We start from the raw sequence: 27666 nt of genomic DNA, 5'->3' as shown, positions 1-27666 counted from the left end.
ATATATACACTACCAAATGTAAAAGAGCTAGCTAGTGGGAAGCAGCCACAAAGCACAGGGAGATCAGCTCTGTGCTTTGTGTCCACCTAGATGTGTGGGATAGGGAAGGGAGGGTGGGAGGGAGATGCAAGAGGGAGGAGATATGGGGATATATGTATATGTATAGCTGATTCACTTTGTTATGAAGCAGAAACTAACACGCCATTGTAAAGCAATTATACTCCAATAAAGATGGTTAAAAAAGAAAAAAAAGTGTTGGCAGAGCTACATTCTTTTCTGGAGGCTCTTAGGGGTGTTTCTGTTCCCTGGACTTTATCCGCTTCCAGCGGTCACTTGTAGTCCTTGACTCAGAGTCCCCTTTCTCCACCTACAAAACCCAAAATGTTGCATCTCTCTGATTCTGCTTCTATTAGGACATCTCTCTCTTTCTCTTTCTACAGTTGGGAATGGTTTTCTGCTTTTAAGGACTCATGCAATTAGATTTGTTCCATGAGGTAATCCAGGATAATCTTTCTATCTCAAGGCCTATAACTTCAGTCATATCTGCAAAGTCCTCTTTACCATGTAAGGTAACATATTATTGGGTTCTAGGGATTAGGGTGAGGGCATTTTTAGGAGCCATTATGCTGCCTACCACACCCTTAACAAGTGACCTTGAGAAAATTACTGAGACTTTAAAGCCTTACTTTCCTCAAACATAAAATGGAAAGAAAGATAACTAGTTAATATCATGAAAGTGAAACAGTATATATGAAATCAACTAATTCAAAAAATAAGATTTCTTCTTTTTCTTTATGATTGGCATGATTCTCAGAGTTCAGTTACTTGAAGAGTTCCTTTTTTTTAAACAGAACTAAGGAATTTCAGGGTTCAGGTGCTGTAAGATTGTCTGAATTATCTGAGTAACAATTAGCTAAGCACAGGTGTAAAGCATTTGATTTACTCCCTGGTGTCCTTTATCTTCTCATCCCACTAAATCCATATCCCTTGTCTAGCTCCAGCCAGTAGAGTCAGAGCTTGTTTTACTGTTTAACTAAAGTTCAATTTAAATTTGCTCTACATCTCCAGATTCTCAGCCCTGGTTGCATATTATAATCACCTGGGGAGATTTCAAGACCTACTTGATGCCAGAGTTTTACCTATCATGGATATTTGAGGAGGGACCTGGAATGAAATGCTCTAGCTTATGGTTTGGGGAGCCAAATCATAGTCTACACTGAGCCAAATCATTTGCGAAATCACCTCTAAAAAGCAATTTATCTGTGGTGACTGATGCTCTTCCTTTGTCAGTATGCTTGTCCCTCTTTGGGGGAAAAGAAGAAGGGGGAAAAAAAAACCCCAGCGGTTGGGCTCCCTGAATTATAACCTGATGCTGTGGAATTAGTGTTGGCTCAGAGCGCACATCTTCGGATACCCATTCTCTCTCCTGCTTCCTTGCATGAGCTTATATCCTGGGGCAGTTTTTCATCCACCACCCTCTTTTGCTTCTAATCTTAGCAAGTAAAGTCTCTCCTTAATGAAACAGCATTTCATGAGACTTACTGGGAGCATAGGTCTGTTCCAGACCTATCCTATGTTAGCTAAAGCAGATATAAGTGATGTATTTTTGGCATTCATCCTTGTGGGTTGGAGAGAGAAGACAGAATTTTATCCTTTAGGTGTCATATGACTGGGCAAATGGGCTCATTCCCTCTACTGCCTACCATGTAAAATACTGAGGGAGTTACCTCTAGAAGGTATCTTCTAGGTATCAAAATAGCTCAGATAAGTCATATTTCTCAGTAACAGGTGACAAAACTATGGCTTAGGTGGTGAATTTTCCATGTCAATTTGTCTGGGCCACCATGCCCAGTTATTTGGTCAAATATTATTCTGGATATTTCTGTGATGGTGTTTTTGTGTTTTTTAAAATTTTTATGTTTTATTTATTTATATTTTTGGCTGCATTGGGTCTTCGTTGCTGCACGTGGGCTCTCTCTATTTGCAGCAAGCGAGGGCTACTCTTTGTTGTGGTGTGCGGGCTTCTCATTGCGGTGGCTTCTCTTGTTGCAGAGCATGGGCGCTAGGTGCACGGGCTCAGTAGCTGTGGTGCATGGGCTTAGTTGCTCCACGGCATGTGAGATCTTCCCAGACCAGGGCTCAAACCCGTGTCCCCTGCATTGGCAGGCGGATTCTTAACCACTGTGCCACCAGGGTAGTCCCTGTGATGGTGTTTTTGGATGAAATTCATAATTAAATTTGTGGTGGACTTTGAGTAAAGCAGATTATCCTCCATAATATGCATGGGCCTCATCCAATCAGGTGAAGCTCTTAATAAAGACTGACCTCCCTGTCGCAAAAAGGAATTCTGCCAGAAGACTTACAGAAATTGAACTGCAACTCTTCCGAGAGTCTCTAGACAGCCTAACCTGCAGATTTTGAATTTACCAAGCCTCTATTATTGTGTGAACCAGTTGTTTAAAATCTCTCTCTCTTTCTCTATCTTTATATAGATATGGATATAGATCTAGGTATCAATATCGATATCTAGATCTATATCTGTCAGTATATATGGGCACATTGTATACACATGCTGTTGGTTCTGTTTTTCTGGAGAACCTTGACTAATACAGTGGCCCATATAAATAAAAGGATGAACCCAAGTTCACCCAGGTAGAAAGTAGTACAATGAGAACTGGAACTTAAGGCCTCATGACTCATTCAGCTGTGAACACTGACCCAGAACTGGCGTCCGCACACTCTGGCCCACTGATCAGATCTCGCTTGACTCCTGGTTTTGTACATAACGTTTGGCTTGAACACAGCCGCATCCATTCATTAACGTATTGTGCATGGCTGTTTCTGTGCTACAGCAGCAGATGGGCAGTTGCAATGGAGACGTATGGTACAGAAAATCCAAAATATTTACTATCTGACCCTTTACAAAAAAGATCTGCTGACCCCTGCTCTAGGATGCCATCTGATTTCTGATAGCACCGAGGAGAATAATTCATGCACATTGGGATAGATTGTTAATCTCATGTCCTCCTTAGGTCAAAGATCTCTTAAATGCTTACCCTTGCAATAGCCAGCTTGGGGAGCATTGTCTGAGGATGCAGAAATATTTCTTGCCAGGTCTTTCCAATCCACACTGCTCCCTGACTATGGTTCTTAAAACCTGTTTTTTTAAAAATTTTTTATTGGAGTATAGTTGATTTACAGTGTTGTGTTAGTTTCAGGTGTACAGCAAAGTGAATCAGTTATACATGTACATATATCCACTTTTTTGTTTTCTTTTTTCAGTACGCGGGCCTCTCACTGTTGTGGCCTTTCCCGTTGTGGAGCACAGGCTCCAGACGCGCAGGCTCAGCGGCCATGGCTCACGGGCCCAGCCGCTCCGCGGCATGTGGGATCTTCGCGGACCGGGGCACGAACCCGTGTCCCCTGCATCAGCAGGCAGACTCTCAACCACTGTGCCACCAGGGAAGCCCCACTTTTATTTTTTTTTTGGAGTCTTTTCCAAATAGCCCATTACAGAGTACTGAATGGAGTTCCCTGGGCTAATAAGAAGAGCAGGTTCTTACTAGTTATCTATTTCATGTATAGTAGTGTGTATATTTCAGTCCCAATCTCCCAATTTAGCCTCCCTGCCACAATCCCCTGGTAACCCTAAGTTTGTTTTCTACATCCGTGCCTCTACTTCTAAAACCTGTCTATTTTAACCAACTACCACTCATTGCTTACTGTCTCTGGCTTCATGTACTTGATAATAAATCTACTTCTTGTTCTATCCTGGATGACATGTTCCAAGGACTGAGATAATATCTTATTCTACATAATTTGTCCTTGATATTGTCTATCTTGGGGTCTTCATCTATGTCCCAAAGAAGACAGTCACTCTGTCTTCTAGTACTACTACTAATACCACATTTTATGGCATGAATTTGACCCAATGCACTGAACTATCCCTTTAGAAGCTGTATGCAACCTGTCACTGGGTTTTAGCACAGGGGTAGAACTCAGATTAGTGATCATATATAAACAAATCTACTTGACCAGAAACTTTTTGTCTCACCATTTATTACACAAGTAACTTCTGTCTTTGCATCTATGATGTAAATATTTTTAATTTCCTAAATTATCTGAAAAATTATTTAGAGCTTCCATTTCAGTAGGCATTGGAATTGCTGTGTTATGACTATTTCATTATTTTATTTCCAAGTGTTAAATTAGGCTTCAAGCTTTGGCCAAGAGTAGACAGGAAAGGGTTTCAAAGAAATGAAGAGTGGGAAAAACTTCTGATGCAAGGGAGACTTAATAAAGATTTGATTTTGAATCAATAATTTATAATAAAGGTTTGAGTTTGAATCAATAATTTATGTCATTGCAAAATAGCTCCCTGGTAAAATTCCATTCTTTGGTAATCATTAAGTACAGAAATTAACAATCAAAATATGCAGTGATCTTCTTCATTTTCTAAAAACAAACCTATATCTAGATGAGAGGAGAATTCATCTCATAACTCAGGCTCTGGACTTACGACTCCAAGTCCTGTCTTCTTTCAACCATACCTGCTAAGTTTCTGTCTAACTTCTTGAGCATGAGGTAATGGCGTCAGCTTTCATCCCCTTCCTCAGTATATAGCTTGGTGAGTATGAGTAAGGGATCTAAAACTTGAGAACCTGGGTTCAAATCTTGACTCTAAAATTTACTTGTTGAGTACTCTTGAGCATGTTATCTGTTTTTGCCTCAGTTTTCTCATCTATAAAATAGAGATACCATTACTTCTCTCAGGGAGTTGCTATGAGGGTGAAAGAGAAAATTCATACAATGCAAGAATTTATCAGTTCTTGGAACACAATAAATACCGAAAAATAATGTTAGCCATTATCAAGGCCCCCTCATTTTATGGATAATATAGATTAGTTTATATAGGTCTAATATTTACATATACATAAACATTTTGTACCTATGTGTGTGTATACGTTCTTCTTAGAAATTGAGCAGTCAACATTCACATCTAAAAATCTGTGCTCTGTGAAATGTAGATATCCTGTGTACAGACACAGTGCTATAGTTATCTATTGCTACATAATAAAGAAGTCCAAGCTTAGTGGTGAAATAAACAAAAATTTTAATATGTGCCCAGATTCTGTGGGTCAGCAATTCAAACAGTACACAGAGGAGATGGCTTGTCTCTACTCCATGACTGATGTCTGGAACCTCAGCTCATGAGGATTCAGATGGCTGGGGCTGGAATCATCTAGATAATTTTAATTCACATGTCTGGCCCTTGAAGACTGGGCCCAACAAGGACTGTTGACTGGAGTGCCTATAGATGGCTGCCCAGGTGGCTTGGACTTCTCATAACGTGGTAGTTAGGATTCAAGATAGAGTATTCCAAGAGAATGAGTGTCCAGGGTTGAAGCATTCCACGAGAATCATGCAAAAGCTGCATGACCTTTTATGACCTAGTCTTAGATGTTACATAGCATCACTTTCATTATATACTATTGCAGGTGTTGGAGACCTTTTTCCATAAAGTGTCAGACAGTCAATATTTTAGGCTTTACAAGCCATACAGTCTCTTTTGCAACTACTTAGCTCTGCTGCTGTGATGTGAAAACAGACACAAACAATACATATACTAAGGAACATGGCTGTGTTCCAATAAAGCTTCATTTATAAAAGCTGGTAGAGGCCTAGACTTGGCCCACCAGCCATAATTTACTGACCCCTGCTCTATTGTTTGAAGCCATGGAAAGCCTGCCTAAATTCAAGGGAAAATGCCCACATCTGGATGCGAAGAATGGCAATGAATCTGAGACCCTGTATTAAAACCACTACATATGGGATATTTATAAGAGGATCTGTCTGCATACCTTGTTTCTCCCATGTATGGTGGATATGAGGTATTGGGACATCTTACATCTCTGTAAGCCTGGGTCAGGGTCAAAGTTGGAATCTGAACTCAATGACCTTGATTTCTGGAATAATCGGTAACTCTAATTATGATTTGCTTACACTCCTTACCCCAATAAATATACCACAAAAGATAGATTTCAAGTAAACAATTGCTTTATGGCAGATTTTTATTAAGTCTCCATTGACTGAATTATTCCATTTTGGTTGGAAAGCATGAGTTTTGCTTCTTTCCTAAAGAGATCTGCAACTTTTCAGATGTGGCATTTCATTCTACTGAGAGGATGATGTAGGTTTTTATAAACGGAAAAAGCAGGGCAGGCTGAGTTCACTCAGATCGTACTAATGCTTACAGGAATAACCGAAACTGGAACACAGGCTTCCAGGTTTTCCTGTCCTGTGCTCTTTCCGGTAGGTGCCATTGTCTGCTGGGTCTGGCAGTAATAATTTCTGACCTTTACCTCTCTACGCTCTTGTGAAGTGGTTTGGGGCTTTGTTAGCTTTCTTATGAGTTTGTACTAAATTGTGTCCATAAAGTAGGCTGAATTCCTCAGGGAAGGATAGCTGTTACTGTGTTATTACTGCAAATGTTGTGTTGGTTACCTTGTTTTCTTTTGTCCAGTTGTATCCTGAACTTAAAAGTTATATTATCCGAAATGAAAGATGTGCATCTGGTAGAAAAGACTAATTTAAGAGATGAAAATTCCTGATGATTGCTTCAGTCAACCCTTAATACACACTGAGCTTCATTAGTAAATAGACAACTCTCAGACCATTCCCTTGGAAGAGGTCGCATAATCAGCCTTTGTGTTGATTTCACATTCTGTTCGGTAGAGACAGAACAAATTAGAATAATTAGCTGGTACAGGAAAGCACAAAGAACTTTCTTCTGTTTTTGTGATGCATCTCGTAATAAGGGTTGAAAATGAGACTGGAGGTAAGAACGTGAAACTCAGAAGAGCAAAGGAGAGAGGATATTGTTTCTTTGAAAATATTCTTTCAGTGTTGGCCCAGAAGAAATATGAAGCTGAGGAAATTTTTTTTTTAATGATGATTTTTGTGTTGATGATGTGAGTGTGGAATTAGTAAGAATCAGGAAGCAAGCATCCTTTTCCACCAAGGACTTGGGAGCAAATGAAACCATAAATACTCCCTGCTCTTGGAAACCCTTTTGGAGCAGTAATCAGAGAAGGGTAAAGGCAAAGCCTCAGGGCAGAGGTGTTCAGAGCAAAGGGATAGGAGGAGAACAAAAGGAGAGTGGATATGTTTAGAGCTGTCATTTTGAAATTTACCTGCTTCTGATTCAGTGCTGCTTTGCTGCTGTGTTGGTCCAGTGGAAATCCTCAAAGCAGGAGCAGCCGTATTTTAAAATAATAAGCTTAGAACAACTGACTTTAATCCAGGTCTCTTTAGCTCAGGAGCACAGAGGAGAGTATGAGGAAAGAGTGAGGCCACAAGGAATTGTTCACTGGGTACCTTTTCCCCAAACCTCACTAAGTGGGAGAAACTGACCACTGGATTATGTGCCTTGAAGGAAAGCAAAAATGTTGAAAGCAAAGAGTGTGGAGCTTGTTTAGAAAGCAAGCTCTATCCTTTGGTCACCTGCTGATGATAATAGCATTGGCTGAGACCTGACCGTTTACAATGAAGTCACTTCTGTAGGTAGTAAGTTCCAGGAGGGCCCGAACTGAGTATGTCTGTTTCAGCATTTAGCATGGTCTAGCATCTGAGAGGCCGGTACATTATTGGCATATAGTAGACTTAAAAATGAATATTTGTGGATTGTCTGAATGAGTGGATGTGTGTGATTCACATCCTATTTGCAGGTCGTATGCCCTACAGTGGATTTTCAGTGTCAGGTTGTGAAAGTATTTATGACGGGGATTGGCATTGTTCCCTATCTAATGGATAAAGATTACACATGAAAGGACTTTACACTGACATCCCAACAGCCTCATAGGAATTACTTAACAAAGAAATAAAATTGGATTCTGTATAATTTCTGATTTGTAAGGCTGGCCAGAACACTGGTATTTCAGCCAGTCCTCTGGTAGTTCCGATGACGTCCCCATGATCACCCAGGCATAATCAGAATGGCTTTAGGATTTGGGAGCCAAAATGTTCCTCAGTATTTACGGCTTTGCTCGTCCATTTAAGAAAATGGACTATTGAAAAAATAGCTTCAGACACAATATGGCATTATATGATTTAGCATGAAATCTGAGAAATATAGATGTTATCTGAAGCCTGCAATGGTAACGTTCCCTCTGCTATTGAAATTATTGTCTTTAAACAAAGATTCTACATCAGTAATGCTATATATATATATATATATATATTTATGATATTCAGGTTAATTTCCTATTCTCTCTAAGGAAGTAATTGGTTGGTGGGTATGAGAGATGGTGTGGCTTCCAAAGGTGAAAAGTATTATTTTGTTATAATTTCCAGCTACCTAAGGATGGGAGAGGCCAAGGACACTGCAGTCAATATATTATGTGGAGCAGGTTATATTGTGGTTTCTTTATGAACTTTTACATGTTTATTTTCTATGCAAGTTTGTGTGCTCCTTTTTGAGTTTTGGTAGATAAGTGTTTTGTAACTTTGGAATACTTGGAGTTTATATATATATATATATAAATGTAGTAGTTAAAGCCGTGGAGAGTGTACTAGTCTACCTAGGTTCAAATTCTGGCTTTACCCTATGACTTCCCTGTGGCTTCCTCTGCTCACCTATTAAAAAGGAGGATAATAAGACTGCTGTGGTGAGTTATATACTAAGTGCTATTTAAGCATTTGCTATAATGATCATGTATACTCGAAGGCAAGGAACTTGCCCCTTGATCGTCTCTGTATTCCTAGTGCTTAAGAATTCCTAGTGCTTTCCTAGTGCATTGTCTTAGGATAGAGATAGCTCAGTATAGTTCTTCTCACTATAAAGTACTGTTACGTTGAAAGTCTTTGCTTGTGTACTAATAATCTATGACATATCTGCTGAGGACAAGGAAAGGAATAGTTTTAAAACTGCAATGGATAACAAAAGATTGTATGATGTAATGCCTTTATTATGTAATTATAAAACTAACAAATGATCATGGTAGAAAATTTGAAAAACTCCTAGACAAAAGAGAGATCAACAACATTTGGAGTAACTTTCAGAGTGTAGAGTTGTCCATGAATATTAGTGCTTTCATATTTTCCAGGACTTTCAGTAGACTCTGCTTCTTAAGAGTCTATTCATGATATTTTACTTTAATGATGTTTTCATCATGGGGACACACACACACAGAAATCTGTTAAAAAAAAAAAGACATGTAAATCACTGATGTTTCAGATAGCCACATGAAATAAAGTGAGAAAGGTCAACAAGCTGAAAGAATGTGGAGTAGCATCTCCTTAATTGCTTACATAATTCTGATAATTACCTCTTTGTGGATAAAGTAATTAATGGGGAATCTAATTCAAGAAAAAGATATGAACTGCAAGCCTTCTCGAAGCCAAGTATTTCTTTCCACAAAAGGTTACTTTCCACGGCTGTGCTTCCTTATTACCAGACAGGGAAAGAGTATTGTATGGCAAAGGATCTTCCTGAAGGAGGGTGCTTCCCACACTGATTGTCATAAATGACTTCGGAATGACTGTTGCTGTATTACCAAAATCTTAAACTAGGATATTTTTGACAAATGCGGTCCTTAGTTAATTTTTAGAACTACAAACTGTCAGATGGCTCTGAAATAACAATTGTTTGGCTATTCTGCAGGGTGATCACAATATGGTAATGACCTGGAGGTATCACTAAAAAGCAGGAAGGTGTGAGTCTTCCTTTGGTGCCAGAGTGAAATGCGAGTTGGAGTCGGAAAAGAGGCCCACAACCAAGTGATAGAGAAGGAAATGTGAGGTCATTGGTGAAAATCCAGGTTGAAGTTAAGGTGAAGAGGCATGAGGAAATGGGCAACTGTTCCAGTATTACAAAGATCATCAAGAAGCATATCCATGAATGTGGTTTGTATTGCAATCTGCTGAAAAAGAGACAAATATCCTGGCCTGGCCTTCATGGAGATTATATTTTATTGATTCTGATAATAGATTATTTTTGAAAAGGGCCTCCTATAAATTATAACCATGCAAAGGCAGCAAGATAATTTTTTTTCTTTATGTATGTGTTTCTCATTCCTACTCACTTCTCTCTTAGGGGAACAGAAAATCACAAAAAGCAAAAATGTGAATTCTCAGCTATTCGTTTTCAAAATAATTTTTTTTCCAAATTCCAGTGGAGGCAATAGGTTAACTGTTAAGATTTGTAAGGCTCAAAAAGCTAGATTTTTACAAAGTGTAGCCAAATTTTATTACATAAATAATAGCTTTAGAAAGAATATGTGGTGATGCAAAGTTGGAAAAAGGTGGTTTTTCTTCCGTGAATGGCTTCACTGTGTTGGGAGAAGAGGCACAGAAGAAATCAAAGTAATTAAACATGGGGTGAGTTTTCCTGATAGGGGACTCTAGTGCTTTAAAATAGACTAGATAATCCTAGGGATAATCTGAGGGTAGAACAGACCAATGCCTCATTTCCAATCTGGTACCCTGGAAGAAAACAGTGTATTTCCTTTGAGGTCTTGAGAGGTTTTTCTTCTGCTTTGTTTTGGTTTTGGTTTATTTTGTAATCAACCCTATTAAGGTATCATTTACATACAATAAAATGCAGACATTTTTAGTCAACGGCTCAGTGACTTTTAATTAATGTATACATTTGTATAACTACCACCCCCATAAAGATAGATAACAATTCTAAAACCCTAGAAAGTTTCCTCGCAGGCTTTTGCAAAAGTATCCCCATCTCCCACCCCAAGGCAACCACGGATCTGTTTTTTATCTTTAGAGATGACTTTTGTCGAGTTTAGAATTTCATGTAAGTTGAATAATACAGTAGGTGCCCTTTTGATCTGGCTTCACTTGCTCAGCATATGGTTTTTGAGATTCATTCATGTTGGGATGTTTTAAACCAGGACTTTAGCCTGGGTGGCTGATGTTGTCTGAAGGCACCTATAGGTACATCTGAGTCTCTGGCATTGTCACTGTCTGTTCTTGGCTCAGTATTTTCAACTTTACTAAGAAGCACAAGGTTGAAGTAAGGAAGATCATTGTCAGTATAATGGAGGTGAAATGGGTTCTGTTATATAATATTCTCAGCAAAAATTGACCTGCTTGGAATCATTGTGTTGATAATCGACAAGGATACTCTTCCTCCAAAAACCTTGATACTATAAACCTTCTAAAGGACACTGTTCCTAGGACTCTTTTAGTTTTCATATTTTGGGAAACATTTCTGGAAAATTCAAATGCTCGCAACCTGAAAGAAGCAATTATTCACCTGAGGCCTAACTCTGCTAAAGTTGAGTTGTCCGACCTTTACATGCTGATAGAACCCAAATAGCCTTGCAAAACAATGCTCTCTTGTTGGATATAAGCATATAGATTGTTTAAGATGGACGTGTATATGCAGTAAAGTGAAAAAGCAAGAGAATCTTTGAGTGTCCCTTGCTGGTTTTTTTTATTTTTTCATTTAAGTTTCTATAGCAGTATGCTAATACTTCAGGGAAACCTCAGGTTAGTTTTAGGTCCACTCTTTACATAAATGTTGAAGTACTCCATACCACCTTTTTCTACCTTCCTTCTTTTCTTCCATCTTTCCTTTCTAACTTCTTATAATCCATTATACTTAATCCTGCATTTGCTGAGGTGACAATTAGTGTAGGAAAATACTGTGAAATTTTGCTGTTCAGAACGCATGTTGACCAAATTCTATATTGAGAAAAGGTCTGGATTTACCCAGAGTAACCCTTTCTCAGCGTCTTTGAATAAAGGGCATAGAAAGTGGGCTATATATAGTATCCTGACAGGTATGTAGAATTCATAGCAATTGCCCTCAGAGAGCTTACCTAGCGTAGATGCATATGAATGCATTTAATGATTGCTTTATTGGCAGCAGTGCCAACGTAAGCAGTCTGTTTGGTTTTATATCATTCTCATTACCTGCTCTTTACCACTGTATACACTGCAAATGGCGTGGTTTCTATGGCTTGTGAATTTCACGGCCAAATAATATGTAATTTATTGCACACTTTAGTGTAGAAGATGGAGACTCCATAACTTTTCGTGTGCTCTTTGCCCCTTTGGAATGTATTACACTGAGACCAGTCAAAGTAATAAATTTATTTCAAATGTGCGTGATAGCTAAACATCAATTAGGACTGATGGGCAATATTTCTGCTTCCAGCAACATAACAGTTTTTAAAGACTAAGCCATTGAACGTGGAGTTACTGAACATGGGACTCAGTTCATTGGGATCCTTCTTAGAAAAATAAAGGAAAACTTTGGATTGGATTTGTGTGGCTTATTCAAGTAGTAACTAATCAGCTACATCTTGGTGAACTTAATTTGTCACAATCGTTTGGTATTTTATTAACTCTCTTCCCCTTCTTCCCCGACTCTCACGAGAACGGATCATGAGTATCTTAAAACATACTTAAGTCATCTTCCATCCCTGTTAATCTAACTACAAAAGCACACTTTCCTTATCCAATGTAACTTACTGTCTTTTAGAGTGGCTGGGGTTTTAATTCTCTACAAAATTAAAACCAGCAAAGAGAAACATTTTCAAGGAGCCACCACATTGTAGCGCTTTAGAAAGAAGACTTTAGAATTAAGGGCAACTGTATCATTTTATAGCTAAAGCACCTGAGGCCTAATGAGGGAAGGTAACCATCGAGGTTAGGGAAAGGGGTGGAAGATCAGGTTTCCAGCTGAGAAAGAGTCTAGAGGGACTCAATCTGAGCAGGTCAAAAACTGAAATGAGGCCACGAATGTTCTGGGAAGGCTGGCATCTGGCCTCAAGTGTGGGATTCAGACAGGGAGTGGACCCGGGGGGAACTGAGCTTCTGCAGTAGGCAGAGAAGTCCACCTCATCTCCGGAAAGTGCCACTGACATCAGGGAGTTGAGGGGAAAGAGCAATGAATTCCAGTCCACCTGAGAAAGCAGGCCAGTCTGATTAACTCTGAATTTAGGCTTATTTCAGATACTTCTTGAGAAAGAACTTGGACAAGAGCAAGTCCCACGCAGCCTCTTTTAAATCCATGCCCAGTATTTTCTGGTGGAGCTGCTTAAACCCTCCAAGTGACTCCAGTATTTTAATTTCACTCTATATTTAATTCCAACAGTTCTATGATTGATTATTTAATGGGCAAATAAGTAGGGTCACAAAAGAGTGTGAATGTATTTTACAGGATGAGGATGGGCGGAGTGGAGCAGTCTGGAATAGGACACCAATAAAAAGGGATCTTGGTAAAGAAGAACGTCTATTAGAAATGGAGAGGAATTCGCAAGGAAATTAGTGCCTGACACCACGCCCTTCTCTCTTCATGTTTAGAAGCTAGTTTCTAATTTTATTTTCATAGGAGATGTGCCTGTGATGAATTCTCTTTTACCTCCACACCATTTATCACATGGACATATTGTGAAGTTTGTGTGAGAGAAAGCAAGTATTAGAATTTGTCTTGTAAGGAGCTATAAACACTTCCTGGAACAATCTAGGGTAGAAGGAAAAGGAAAGGAAGGTGGAAACAAAGGAGAAAGACAGCTAATGATGCTGGAGTCTCTTGCTGGGATTTGTGGTATCTCTTTTTGAAACTAAGTACAGAAAGTCAGAACTTGACTGATTGTTTCTTGATCACGGTTTGTTTTCAGTTTTGCTTTTTTCTTGCTCTCTCATCAGTTATTCCAGCCATTGCTATGTCATTTTCAGTTTCAGTAAGCATGCCTGTCTTGTTTCCATTTGCATTATTCATGCAAACGTTGATTGAACTGATGACCCCGAGTTATCAAGGAAACATTAGATACACCAGTAGGATACATTTCTTAATTTTAGAAAAAAACTTACCGAGTGAAGGTTAAAATAACTCCTGTTAAATTTGTCATTTGAAAGAAAACTTCTCCTAACATACAATACTTCATTGCCTAATAATGCCAGATAAATGAAGAATTCCTATGTATTCATGAATGCAGGCTAGTCTGTATATTTTTTGGCAGGTATGACCGTTACCGAGGGTAACGGCCTGGTTTGCCTGGCCATGTCCTGTCTCCTAGAAAGTTGTACTTTCTGTTGTCTTTCAGCTGGTCCATTGGATATCAGAGGTGAATTTATAAAACTATACTTCCCTTTACACTTAGTTTTTTGTTTTGTTTTAATTGAAGTATAGTTGATTGACAATGTTGTGTTTCAGGTGTACAGCCAAGTGATTCCGATATATGTATTTCTTCTTCAGATCCTTTTCCATTATAGGTTATTACAAGGTATTGAATATAGTTGCCTGTGCTATACAGTAGGACCTCGTAGTCTATCTACTTTATATATAGTATACACTTACTTTGTGTGATCCACTGCTGGTCAGACCACATGATTATTTTCACTTCTGATATAATTTTTTGCAGGTCTAACCTCAAATCTTTGATAAGAAGATATTTTTTAGCATGTGTGTGCTCTAAATCCTACAGTAGTTATTAGAGGATATGGTTTTGCACTAGGTATTCTTCGCTTTTTTGTTCTCGGCCAACCAACTGAAAATTAGCTTTTATTTTCTGGTTGGTTTGCTAGATGTTTATGACTATAATAAAAGTCTTACATTTTGTCTCATATCTTAAAACACAATCTGAATTAGCAATGGGTATTGTGCTATACATAGGGCCTGTGATATAAATATTGTATCTAATTTCAAAAACATATAGCCTAGAAGGGAACACAGACACATATGCAGCAATTATGGCAACTGCATTTGTTTACTAAGTGAAATAGTACTGAGATGGATAAAGTGCTAGCCTACAGCAAATCAGCTTCAAAAACAGATGCGCAGTTCTTTAAAAATCTTTTTAACATTTTTCCATCTACATGTAGAATATAACTTAGCATAAAAACGGTATGGGTTTTATTTTAAGTAATGTAGCATTTTGACATCCTCATAATGAAATTAAATCCAGAAGGAGGTTTCTCTCCATGATCTCTTGAAATGGTCCTTGATCATCCACAATATTTCCCATCATCACAAAGGTGGTACCAAGGGCAGGAAACTCCAGCATTATTACAGTTTCATAAAGCAAAGTCAATTTTAAGAATATAATGTCCCCAAACTGATAAAGGTCTTGACAGATAATTTCAGGAAAGCATAAATTATTTTTTGTTTGTCAGAGGGCAAAAATATTTAGGTTGAGTTAATGAATCGTAGAGTTTTTGAGTGGAGGGTGTCCTTAAAATATTATGTAGATCTGTACTGTCAACAGGATGCTAGCCACATGGCATTATTTATATTTAAACAAATTTAAAAATAAGATTAAAAAATCAGTTCCTCAGTTGCATTTGCCATATTCCAAAGATGTTTATTAGCTCCATGTAGCTAGTTGAATACTGCATTTACATAGTACAGATATAGAATATTTTCATTATCACCAAAAATTCTATTGAGCAATACTAAAATTATACCCAGATATTCACAGAGAAGGCAACCAAGTCTCAAGGAAATAATATAACTTCCCCAAGATCACACAGCTGTGTTTTTAAAGAAAAAGAAAACGACACAAAGGAAATAGTAACAGAGGCATTAATGAAACCCAGTAAGTTTCTGGAGCAGTCAAAGTAGGGTTTAAAAGTGCATACTTAGCTGTTTAGCAGGGCTGAAGCTCTTGATGGCTGGTAAGATCTACCTGCCTGAATTTGGACATTAGCATTTTATGTGATGAATTAAAAGCAAAAAATCCTTTCAGCGAATGGCTGCCAGCTCCATAGTTTTAGCCATTGCCGTGCTTCCAGGTTATGTTTATCACTTTCATGTACAGGGCACCACTGTGAGATGTGATGGTTTATCTGACCCCAGAGAAATCAAGAAATCTTGTGGGGGTTATGGCTATATTTGAAAAGGTTGATTTTTAAATGCATCATGCAGACTGGCCCTGTTTTAAAAGGGATTCCTGCCATCAAATAATCAAAATGTAAACTGTCTTCTCACCTTGCAAAAGTCAAAGATAGTCCCTGCATCTTTATTATTTCGTTGAAATCCAAATATTATTTTTCCATTCTCTAACTTGCTTTCCTCACAGTGTGATCAACTATTGCCAAGGAAGGAAAGGTTAGATTTATCAAAGTTTGCTAAAGGCCCCCTCGGTAACTGAACCCTCAGGAGAAACAATCGTCATGTATTCTTTTTCTGTTGTTTCAGTATCTTCCTAAAGATTCATTTCAATATATTTGGTTCTGTAGCAGAGGTTCTAGTGAAGTGCTTATCTTCCTCAGAGGTCCAGAAAGCCTGCGAGTCTGTGGGTAAAGATGGGTAAGGAGAGAGAGGGAAGGAGGCTAGATAGAGGCTCAGTGCTGAGACAAGGACAGTGTTCTAAAGCCTCCTGGGGGTGAGGCTGGGGTGCACAAACACCCACGACTAATCTAGACAGAAACTGAATAATCAAGGGGACGACCAGTGTGAAGTCATGTGGTCACCTCTCCCTCTAGAAATAAATATTGCCCTCAGTAAGTCTCCCTCCTGCCCCAGAAGAGCATTAGGAAGGTCTGGAGAGGGGGATTATTGGCAGAAATGGAAAAAGCAGGTTGAAGGGATTAGCCTGGAGCAGAGAGCCCAAGAAACCCAAGCCAGTAGATGGAAGGCAGACTTTTCATGGAAGTCTCCAAGCCCACGTCAAGTTCTGGGACCACCAAGTACAAGTCAAAGAGTGCTCATTTAACCCCTTTGGGCCCCCACGGGAGTGGAGGAAGGCTGGACAGAGAGGGAGAAGGGGCCATTGAAGGTACAGTATTTACTATGGGATTTAACTCCTCAAAGGCCTCCCAGTAGCTTCAGATCTGCTCAAGAATCCTTCATGTCCTGCTGGTTTGCAGTGAGTGGCTCACAGCTTCAAGGCCTCCTCTGCCAGATGGAGAACTATTTCAAACATCCTGCCTCTATTTTGTACTGTAGCAATGCAGACCGGAAACGTGACCCCATTTTCAAGTTCTAAAGAGAAATTCTAAGTACCTGAAAGACTGAGGAACATGGTGGCTTTTATTTAAGATGTGGAGATAGAGAGCACATACCTGGACTTGGCCCTGCAGCAGCACCGAATTGCACCAAGAGTTCCCTTTATTTTCTCTCGCATCTCTGTTCCTCCTTTTCTGTCTGCTGGATTAGCCATGGGGACTCCAAGTTCTTCATTGTGTGGTCCTGGTACCAAGATTCTCCTGGGAATTATAAAGCTATTCACCTTCTACATCGAGCACTTCTTATTTTTTCCCCAGCAACATAAGTCATCCTTAAGAGGGGTCAGTGTGCTAGCTCTTAAATATATTTTAGGCATCCCTTTGTACATTAAATTCTCTTTCTTGGAGACTGCTCCTGACATGGTGTTCACCGTGCTCTCAGCTGGCCTCCTGAAGTTCTGCCCTGTCTTTCCCACCAGGTACAGTTCAGGAGCTGCCTACCTCAGGGTGATAGGTTATCTTCTAGTTGTTTTATTCCTTTCCGTTTTACATTTAGAGAGTATAATTGGAATACATAAACTTCTCTGTGACCACAGCTTTATTTGCAACCCACAGGTTTTGTTATGGCATGTTTTCATTATCATTCAATTAATAAAATTCTAATTCCCATTGCGACTTTATCTTTGACCTACATAATGATCAGAAGTATGTCTTTAATATCCAACTATTTGGTAAAATATTGGTTATATAGTTTTAAATTTCTTGCTTATTCGGAGTCTTGTTTTATAACCAGAATATAGTCAATTTTATAAATGTGCCATGTGCACCTAAAAATTTCTGCGTGATATATATAGTCCATCATTGTTGGTACAGTGTTTTATATAAATTTAGGCCAAAGTTTTTAATGATGGTACTCAGATCTTCTATAATCTGCTGATTTATTGTTGTGGTTCTATGTTACTGATCTAGGTAATTCAGATTTTTCTATTTCTACTTAGATTTTTGGAATTTCCCTTCATATATTGCATTGAAGTTTAGATTTATAATATATTCCTTGTAAAGTAACAGTGGGTTTTATTATCCTGCATTATCGCCAGTGATACTTTCTGCTTTCAAATTTATGTTAACATTAAAAAATCTTCTTCAATTTTGCTTATTGTTGTTATGACATAATTGTTGAATCCTTTCATTTTCAATCTGACTCTTGTCTCTTGTAGGTGGCATAGAATTAGGTTTTTTGTTTCAATAATCCTTGTCCTTTGAGTATTTACTGTTAATGTATTTTCTTACAGATCGTTTACTCCTTGTTTACTATTTGTCCCACCTTGTTATGTTCCTTTTGCTCTTCTTTCTTCCTTTGAGATTTCTTCAAATTCCATTTTCCCTTGTATTAGCTTGTTATTTTTACATAAGTAGCAGTTACACATGTACCATGACTTATTAGCTCTTTTACTGCTTCTCAGGCAATGCTGAGATCTTAAATTTCTTTTACTATATTTTCCTCTTCCATTTGTTTTAATGCATTCTAATTTTTGATATATTTTATTATTACCCTTTTGTATTGTTAGATTTTATTTAGGTTTATCCACTTATTTACCCTTTCTGTTATACATAATTCTTTATAAAGTCCTTATTTTCATCTGTGATAATCTTCCTTCTGCCTGCAGGTCTCCCTTTATAATTTAATTCAGTCAGTTCTGATGAGAAAATATTTTCTAAATTTTGTTTGTCTGCAAATTTCCTTATTGCATCTTTCCTTCCAAACAACAATTTCTCTCCCTCTAGAATTCCCAATGGGCAGCTCTTTTCTTTAGCACTTAAAAATGTTATTCCATTATTTTCTAGTATCCATTCAGTTTCGCTGAGAAGTAAACTGTAATCTTAATCCTATTGTTCATTTGAAAGTAATCTCTCTCTGTTTCGTGGGGCTGCTTTTAAGATGTCATGCTTTTCTTTGCTATTCATGAATTGTACTGTGGTGATCTTAGGTGTGGTTTTCTTTGTATTTGTTCTTGTTGCATTTTTTTTAGTGCTTATTGATTTATGGCTCCATATATTCCTTTTAGTTTTAGAGAACTCTCAGCTGTTAATATTTCTGAAATATTGTTTTCATCCCAATCTCTCTCTCCTTTTTTCCTTTGGACTCCAGTTTACACATATGATAAAAATGTTTACTGTGGCCCATATGTCTCAAATGCGCTTATGTGTACTTTTTATTCTTTTCGTTTCCCGTGCTTTAGTCTTAATATTGTTACTACTCTATCTTCCAGTTCACTTACCTCTCTTTACCTGTGTCCAATCCACTACCGAGTTTTAAATTTCGTATAATTTTTAATTCTATCAGTTCAACTTCAATCCGTTTCTAGTTTCTAGTTGTCAAGTTAAATTCTTCACCTTGTCATCTGTTTTCTTGAACTTGATAATATTTACCAAAATATGTATGAACTTGAACGTTTAGGTCATCTATGATTCTGATTCTGTTTTGTTTTTTATTCTAATTCTCCTTTTCTTGGTAGTCTTGGTGGTTCTTCAGTGAATACCAGACTTGGGATATGACAAGTTGTAGAGAATCTGAATGACATTACAGTTGTCCTTTGAACAACCTGGGTTTGAACTGCACAGATCCACTTATACATGGATTTTTTTTCAATAAGTAATACAGTACTACATGATCTGTGGTTGGTTGAATCCTCAGATTCAGAACCACAGATAAGAAGGGCCGACCATAAAGTTGTATGTGGATTTTTGACTGCACAGGGAGTCAGCGGCTCTAAATCCTACATTGTTCCAGGGTCAACTGTATTTACTTGAGGAGAGAATTTCCTATTCTTAGGTAGGGAGCAGAGAGGAAGATCACCTCAGTCACCTGGACCAACTTCATACTCATTTTCCTTCTTTATAAGGTTCAATGTAGATGTTGCATCAACCTTCCTAACACACACACACACACAGACACACAGACACACAGACACACACATATGTAGAGACTTCCAATGTCCTAATTCATATCATTAGTTTTCCATTGGGCCACAAATCTTTCATAGGTTCTGAACCCCAATTTTGTCTCTTCAGCATTATGAGCCAACTAAGTCTTTGCTTTGACTTCAGTTAGCTTTTGTTTGACTTCTTAGCATCTTGTCTTGTCTACCTTTTATACATGGAAAATACTGCAAGGGAACACTGTTGCTGAATCCAGCTCCGTTCTCTGAATCTTTACTCTCTCTGTGATTTTGGTCCTTAAAATTCTAGCTGCCTTGTTATTTCTCAATTCCAACTCTGGTTTCCTTAGTCCTATGACATTGTCCTAAGATCTACTGGCTTTTCTACCTCTTAGGAGCCACATTTGGTTTCTCAGACTTTTGCTCTTCATCAGTAGTTCCTAAATGACTGGGCTAGGAATGCATGTGCAGAATATTGTTCTCACTTCAGTGAGTTTCTTTCTCTATTTTACTTTTCTAGGTCATGGCTACCTCAGTAGCTTTCTAACGCTCACAGTCAAATGTTGCTTATGATTTATCTGGCCTTTCTAGTACGCTTTCCTAAGGTAAACTGATATAGTTGGAAACAGAAGTTCGTACCCACCATTTAAAAAATTCTGTTTTGTCTTTCTATGAATTGTCTTTTTGTCCCATCTTCTGTCACTTTTTCCTACCCAAAATTCCCATTCTCACAGATAGATTATTTTAAGATTAAAAATTATTATTAAGCTAATACTTTAATTTTGAAAGGAATTAATTTTGCTTTGAACAAGAACACAGATTGGTGAATGGAATATGGAAGATTCCTTAAGACCTTTTTCATCTCTAAGAGTAGTATCCAACCATCGGTACCATCATAAGTTTGTCAACTATGGAAGAAAACAGTCTTTATAAAATCAGCATTTTTTTCTTATTTTTTAAATTTTTTGGGTGTCACCAGGACTTGCCTTAGACCACAACTCCTGGCAACACCAAATATAAATGAACCCTGTTACCCATGGGCGTTTACTTGGCTCTGCCACCCTAAGATTGGCCTCCTGGCTCCTTAACCCCAGGGGACTCTAAGCCCTGGGCCACATTCTTGAACCCAAGCCCTGCTCCTCTGTCAGTGGGCAGAATAGTCCTGATACCCCCTGGACCAGGGACTGGGCACATGGCCCACATCTGCCACCACACGGGTCAGGGCGAGAGGGAAGAGGGACCTTGACATTCTCTTCTGGTTTCCCTCTGGGGCTTGGAGTCAGATCCAGGCAAAGACCCCTCCCTTCCGTGTGGAGCTCCTGGCCCCTCATTTGCAGCGCCCAAAACCTGCCTCTGGGGAACCCCTCATTTTGCTCCTTTCTTTGGCTGAGGGTGCTCAGGAAGGAAGCACTGCTGAGACCCAGAATCCCAGGCCAGAAGATGCCCAACAAAGTAGGCTAGGCCAGCCCCAGGACATGATACCGGAACTCCCTCCTAAACAAGACTGAACTCATCACACAGATGGGGAAACTGAGGTCCAAGAGGGCAACGGCTTACTGGCGGAGCCTGGAGCACAGTCTCTAATGGACACATTCCATGTTACCACCAAAACATGGGATTTCTAGAGTGCAGCTCACCCCGTGCTGACACCACCCCCCCCTTAGCCTGGCCACCAAGGTCTCGCCTCCATAATCCCATCCCACGACACCCCCTTCCTGTGTCCCACACAACAGCCGGATGAGACCCCTTGCCCTCAGGCTGTCGTTCACAGGGCTCCTTCTCCCCGAAGCTCCTTCTCCCACCTCTGCCTGCCCAAGTTCAACCAGCCTCTTTAAGGTCCGGCTCAATGCCAGCTCCTTCGTGAGCCACCCAGAGCCCTCATGCTCCTCTAACCTTCCGAGGTGCTTTGCCTCCACCCTCACACCCCGCGCTCTGTTGTCCACGTGAGCTGTGGTTACGGTGTGTGAGCTTCCTGAAGCCGCAGACCACCTCCCCTCTGGGCCCCAGCACCTGGCGCAGTACCCAGCACTCTGTAGGTGCTCAGTAAAATCTCCTCCTCATCTGATGCCCTGCCATGTCCTACCGATAACTGACAATAATGCCTATTGTTTACTGAGCATATACCATAAGCCCGGCTCTGGTACTGTCTCCCATCCTCATGTGATGGACCCAGGTCACAGAGGCTGTGTGACTTTCCTGAGGTCAGAGCTCTGGAACTGGAACCCCACTGGTTCTTGTGCCTAAATGAGTCTCCTTTCCTTCCCACTCACCTCTTCTAGGTCAGGCCACCATCATTTCCTCACCCTGTCCTGTCACTAAAGACTTCCCATGACTCCTTGTGGCCCACTAGACAAAATCTAAACCCCTAAGCATGGCATCTAAACTCTGTGACATCTGGCTTCTTCCCTCTTTGCAGCTTCTCCTCTAGTCTCTGAGCATCACCTCAGTTTCCAGCCTACTGTACCTTGATTTACTTGTAGGCTCTGCACATGCTTTGCCCTCTGCCTAGAACACCCTTCCCCTACTTTTCCTCCTGTGAACTCCTACACATCTCTCAACATCCAAGATCAAGGGTTACCTTCCATTCTAGTCAGATGAGACAAGCAGCAAACGAATTGGACACAAAATTGAGAGCTCTACGAGGGAAGGACCTGTGTCATCATAGAATCCCCAATGCTTAACCCATAATCAGTGCTCAGTCAACATTTGTTGAATGAATAAATGAATACTCTATATATTCTTGTTGACTAAACGGAGAAATGGCAAAAGAATACAAGGCCACAGTATGCAGGGCTGGAGGTGGAAGGGAAGAGACTGAGGCCAGGAAGGCCAAGGACGTGGTGGAGTACAGTGACAAGTACTTCAGGGGCTGCTCTGCAGCAGAGCCACGCTCTTGGCAGAGGGAGTGTTTGTGAGAGACAGAGGAAGGAAAGTGATGGTGTGAGGGAGGCTCTGAAAGTATGTGTGTGTGTGCACGCACACGCGCATGTGAGAAGGCGGTGGGGATGTATGCGGGGGAGTGTGCGTGTGTGAGTGTGCTGCATTTGTGAATCAGTCTGTGAGAGCGGTGCTGAGGAAGTATGTGAAGGAGCACGTATACGTGGCTTGTGGGTCTGTGGCGGAGAGCCCGTGCGTTCTATTTGTGCATGGGGGTCTGCGTGAGAAGGCGAGGGTGTGGGCCACGAAGGCTGTGCCGGAGGTTGTGCATGTCTGTGGGGCGAGGGGGTGGGGACAGTGATTGAGAAAGACAACACGGAGGGGACACCTGAGGGGGGTGTGAGAGAGAAACTGTAAGTGTGCGGGCGTGGAGGGTGTTGTGAGCACGTGCAGGAGGAGACGGTGTGACCGTGAGTGTGCATGACGCGGAGGGTAAGGTAGGATGTCAGGGCGCTGCTGAGGGTGTGGCTGCATGGCCTCGGCCACGGGCCGGGAGCCAGAGGTGGGGGCTGGCCCTGGGCCCAGGGTGGGGCTCTGACCCAGCAGAAGGTTCCTCAGAGTTCTCCCTGGAGCCACGGGCGCCAGATCACCACGTCCCCAGGTAAAGAGGTCGAGCAGGAGGCCCAGATGTGTGTGTGCGCCTCACATTTTGTCCACAGCAAAACCTCTGGGCATTTACTTGTCTTGGTCTGTGTCCGGGTGTGCACGCCTGTGCTTGTGTGCGTGCTGCCGGCTGTGTGTCTGTGCCTGTCTTTGTCTCTGTATGTATCTGGGCCTTTGTCTCAGTGTGTGTGGCGGTTGGTCTAGGCTTGCCCACAAGACTGTGTCTGGGGTTGTGTGTGTCTATGTGTATCTGTGCCTGTGGGGCACCGGGCGTCCTTGATCTGTGCATGTCTAAGTAGGGCTGCGAGCATCCCCCTGGACCGCCTGTTTGTATCTCTGTCTGTGTGGCCTTAGTGTGAGTGGGAGAACGTTGTGCTTTGGAGACTGTGGATCTAGATCTCGGTGTATCTTTAAGTGTGAGTGTGTGCTTGTGTATCTGCATGTGAAAGTCTGCCATGCGTTGTAGCATGGAAATGCTTATGTGTGTCTGTGGAAGGTGCGTTTGTGAGACCAAGGATCTCCGTGTGTCTCTGTGCCTGTGTGTGTATGTGTGTTGGGTGTGAGGGGTTTGTCACAGACTGGTGAGCAAGTTAATCTCAGACTCCGTGACACGTGGAATAAAATCACGCTCCCATAATGGGAGAGAACCAACTCTTCACCCTCCACCCTGGGGGAGCCAGTGGGGGCCAGGGCCAGGCTTAGGCCCCTATGCAGGGCCCCCTGTGGCCTCAGCACCCTACCCCCACCTCTCCTCTGCCACACCAGGCTCATTCTGCCTCCAGAGTGCCCCGGTGCCCACTGCTGGCTGGGCTAGGCTCCAGGACAAGTGACGGAGTCTTAGAGGCGTGTCCTGGGCCCCCCAGCCCCACCCACTGCTGAGGAGGGCCCTGCCCCAGATGGGAGGAAGCAATCTTTGGGCCCCTCCTCCTCCCGGAAGAGAGGGATGAGCTGCAGGCCCGACCTGGATCTTCCATCTCTCAGCAACAAGATTCCTGGTGAGCAGGCTGCGAGGCTTGGCAGGGCGCCTGCCGGAGAACCGCTCTCACCCGCCAGGACGCCTGGGTCCCCAGGGCCGGGCAGCAGCGGGTTCTCTGGGGAGCTAGGAGGGCCCCAGAACTTCAGGCTACAGCTGCCCGGGACTATGGGAAAGCCAGACCCTTCCAGGCTCCCACCCCCAACCACAGACGGCTCCTCAGCCCCCCCAGGCAAACCGCCACCCTTCTTCTGGCCTCTCCCCAGCCTTGGCCTTTGCTTCAGAAAGCAGACCAGCCACCCAGCACCACCCACTCCCTACCTGAGCCACAGCGCACACCCAGCCTGAGTTCAAGACCTCACCTCTGGGTTTGAGGGCTCTCAAGGCCAGGACTGTGCTGCTTATCTCAGAATGGGGCTTCTGAGGACAGGGCCATGTGTCCCGCAGCTGTGAAATCCCTCTTGGTCTTAGCACTCCTTCCTGACTGAGCAGTCAGGCACCAGGAGAGCATTTCAAACCCAAGGCTGGGGACACTGAGGCAGTGAAGCTCTCTGCCCTGCCTACTGTTATGAATCAGAGGCCAAATCCAGTAGTCTAGACACACAAGTTCTTAATTCTGTCCAGCGGCAGTGGCTGCAACTTGTTCTTCCCCATAGGGGGTGCAATTTCGGGGCGGGAGGCATCAGTTGGAGGGAGAGGGGAATGGGCAGGTGGACCCCCCTCAACCCTCAGACTTGGATGAGCAGCCGGAGAGCAGGTTTGGTAAGAGATTAAGGTCGAGGAGAAGAGAACCCAGATGCTCCAAGATTTATGACCCTAATTCTTCTCCCTTAAATTCCCCTCCAAGCCCCCCAGCCCTAGCCTGGTCCCTCCAGGGTCATGCTGTGGCCCCAGGCCAATGTCAAGGCCTTAACCCATCCATCAGTTGTTGCCAGGGAGTTTCCACCCCAATGGGTCCCAAAGGGAGGAGATCAACTGACACTACGGGCCCAGACTGATGGGGAAGGGGCATGGCCCTAAAGAGGTGGCCAACAGCCCCCTGCCCCCTCCCAGGATGTAGGGGCTCACAACCTCCAGGGCAGAAGCTAGGCTGGTGGGTGGGGTCCAGGAGGAGGGGACCTCCCAGCTCTGGCACCACTCCCAGCCCCGCCCTTCCAACAGGCCAGGAGACCGGGGATCCCACGGGACCCTACAGCTTACAGGGTGTGTGGCCTTGGGCCCTTGCTGCTCCTCTCCAAGCCTCAGCCTCCCCACCACACAATGCAGGAAGTGGTCTGGATACCCCAGGCATCCCCCCTTCAGCTCCGCTCCCTCAGTGCTAAGCCCTGCCCTCTCTCCAGTCCAGGGGTGTCACCTAGAATCTGGGCCAGATGGGGTGAGGCTTTGGCAGTTAACTGGAGGAGCCCCTGAAGCCACCCAAGTCAGAGCTGAAGAACATATGGTGCTCACTCCTCCACCGCACATCCATTTTCCAGAAGAGTGAAACTGAGGCCCTGAGAGAAGGTCGGGGTCTGCGCCAAGACCTGAGTGTTACTGGTGGGATGGTTAAGAGCACAGGCTCTGGGGACAGAAAGACTTAAGATTAAAATGTCAGCTGCAACAGAAACTTGTTATGGGAAGTCCCTTGCCTTCTCAGCCTCAGATTCCTCATCCATAAAATGGGCAATAGTGCCTCCCTCCTACGACTGCTGAGTTGAAATAAGAAAACGCATGTAAAGGGCTCGGCCAGTGTAGCAAACACTTGGACAATTGTAACTATCATGACTGTGGGTAGTATTAACACAAAGCCAAGTGGCCGGGGGGAAGGGTAGGTGGGGTCCCGACCTGGCTCATCCTCCAGACCAGGAGGGCCAGCCAAATACCTCAGAGCCCCCCAGCAGTCTCCCCTCTTCGTTAAAGGCCTCTCATTAGTGAGCCTGGGCACCTGCCCCCCCACACGTAATAAGCCTCATTAGTATCTTAGCCCCAAGCTCTCAGCCCAGAGTCTGTGCATGTGCACACGCGTGAGGGTGGGGGGCTGCGACAGGCCACCAGCCAGGAGACAGCATCCCCGCCAACCACACCCCCTGCCTGTCATCAGCAGGGCCCGTCACCACCCAGCTTGTCACCTGCCTGCCTCGCACCCGGCACCACCTGTCACCCACCCAGCTCGTCACCCACCCAGCCCATCACCCACCCAGCCCATCACCTGCACCACCTGTCACCCACCCAGCTCGTCACCCACCCAGCCCATCACCTGCACCACCTGTCACCCACCCAGCCTGTCACCGGAGCTGCCTGACGGGCCTCTGGGTGAGGGACAGGAGATGGGGAGGAGAAGACCACAGGGGTGTGGAGCTGGGGGCCCCAGAGACCCTGTAAGACCCCCACTTCAGCTCGGCATCCTGCAGCATCGCCATGGTAACGTCTCAGCCGCAACCACTTTCCCAAACATCCCCCCCGCCCCCCAGGCCCTGCTCTTAGCTGAGCTGAGGCTGAGAAGAGCCTTGACTGACAGCAGAATGGGACAGGAAGGAGGTGCTCATCAGCTGGCTGGCCTTGGCCATCCCTGCCCTCTCTGGGCTTGGTTACTCCATCTGCAAAATGGAGGGGCTGGAACTGGGGAGGCCCCTGTACAGCGGGTCATCCCTTCCCAGCCTGGATTTGCTGAGCCAGTGGCCAGTTAACCTGTGAAGGCTGGTGGGGGCGGGGTACAAAAGGACAGGGGGTTCTGGGTTCTTCCACACTCCTTTGCCCTGGCCCAGCTCACACAGGCTGGGCCTCTGGCCCAAACTCACATAGCAAAAGAGGAGGAGCAGGCTGGAAGGCAGAGGGGCTCTGCCACAGGACTGCCAGCTGGAGATGATGCCACAGTGGGTGACCCAAGGCTGAGCTGGCCCTCACCTCCAAGCTGCATTATTTATAAAACGCAGAGCTCCTAGCCGAGCAACAGCTGTGGTGCCGCTCCTCCAGGGGGCACAGGCAGCGGTGGAAGGGTGGTGCCTCCCCGGGGGAGCCCCCTGGGGTCCCGGGCTCCCTCCACAGCTGGCTGCGGCAGGGGCTGAGGTGGGAAAGGGGCGGCTGCGCCATCCTTCCCCTCCCAGCCCCCTCTCCTCTCCTCTCCTCCAGGCAGGTGGCGACAGGATTACTTCTGCATGACTGCCTGCTCCACAGCGTTCCAGAGACCCTCCTGCCTGCAGCAATCTAAACTTCCTGTAGCCTGGCCTCTCTCCCCTTCTCCCCACAGTGAATGCTCCAGCTTCTACCACAGTGTGCCCGTGGCCAACACCACCACCAGCGAGCTAGCCGGGGCCCCAGGTCCCC

At 43.1% G+C, this 27666-nt stretch overlaps 1 protein-coding gene and 1 pseudogene across 1 annotated transcript in view; both read right to left on the bottom strand.

The window, feature by feature from the left end:
- LOC117308645 (ferritin light chain pseudogene) overlaps positions 1–27666 on the bottom strand; it is a 119887-nt pseudogene that overhangs the window by 10413 nt on the left and 81808 nt on the right.
- LOC117308644 (uncharacterized) overlaps positions 8946–27666 on the bottom strand; it is a 129239-nt gene continuing 110518 nt past the window's right edge. Inside the window, exon 6 of the mRNA XM_033842864.2 lies at positions 8946–9194. The gene's annotated coding sequence lies outside the window, so the exon portion shown is untranslated. The remainder of the gene's footprint in view (positions 9195–27666) is intronic.

This window comes from Tursiops truncatus, chromosome 17 (genome assembly GCF_011762595.2).
Source record: "Tursiops truncatus isolate mTurTru1 chromosome 17, mTurTru1.mat.Y, whole genome shotgun sequence".
In the NCBI taxonomy this organism is placed as follows: domain Eukaryota; kingdom Metazoa; phylum Chordata; class Mammalia; order Artiodactyla; family Delphinidae; genus Tursiops; species Tursiops truncatus.
Note: the sequence above shows the minus strand (reverse complement) of the source record. Positions and strands in the feature narration are given on the sequence as shown.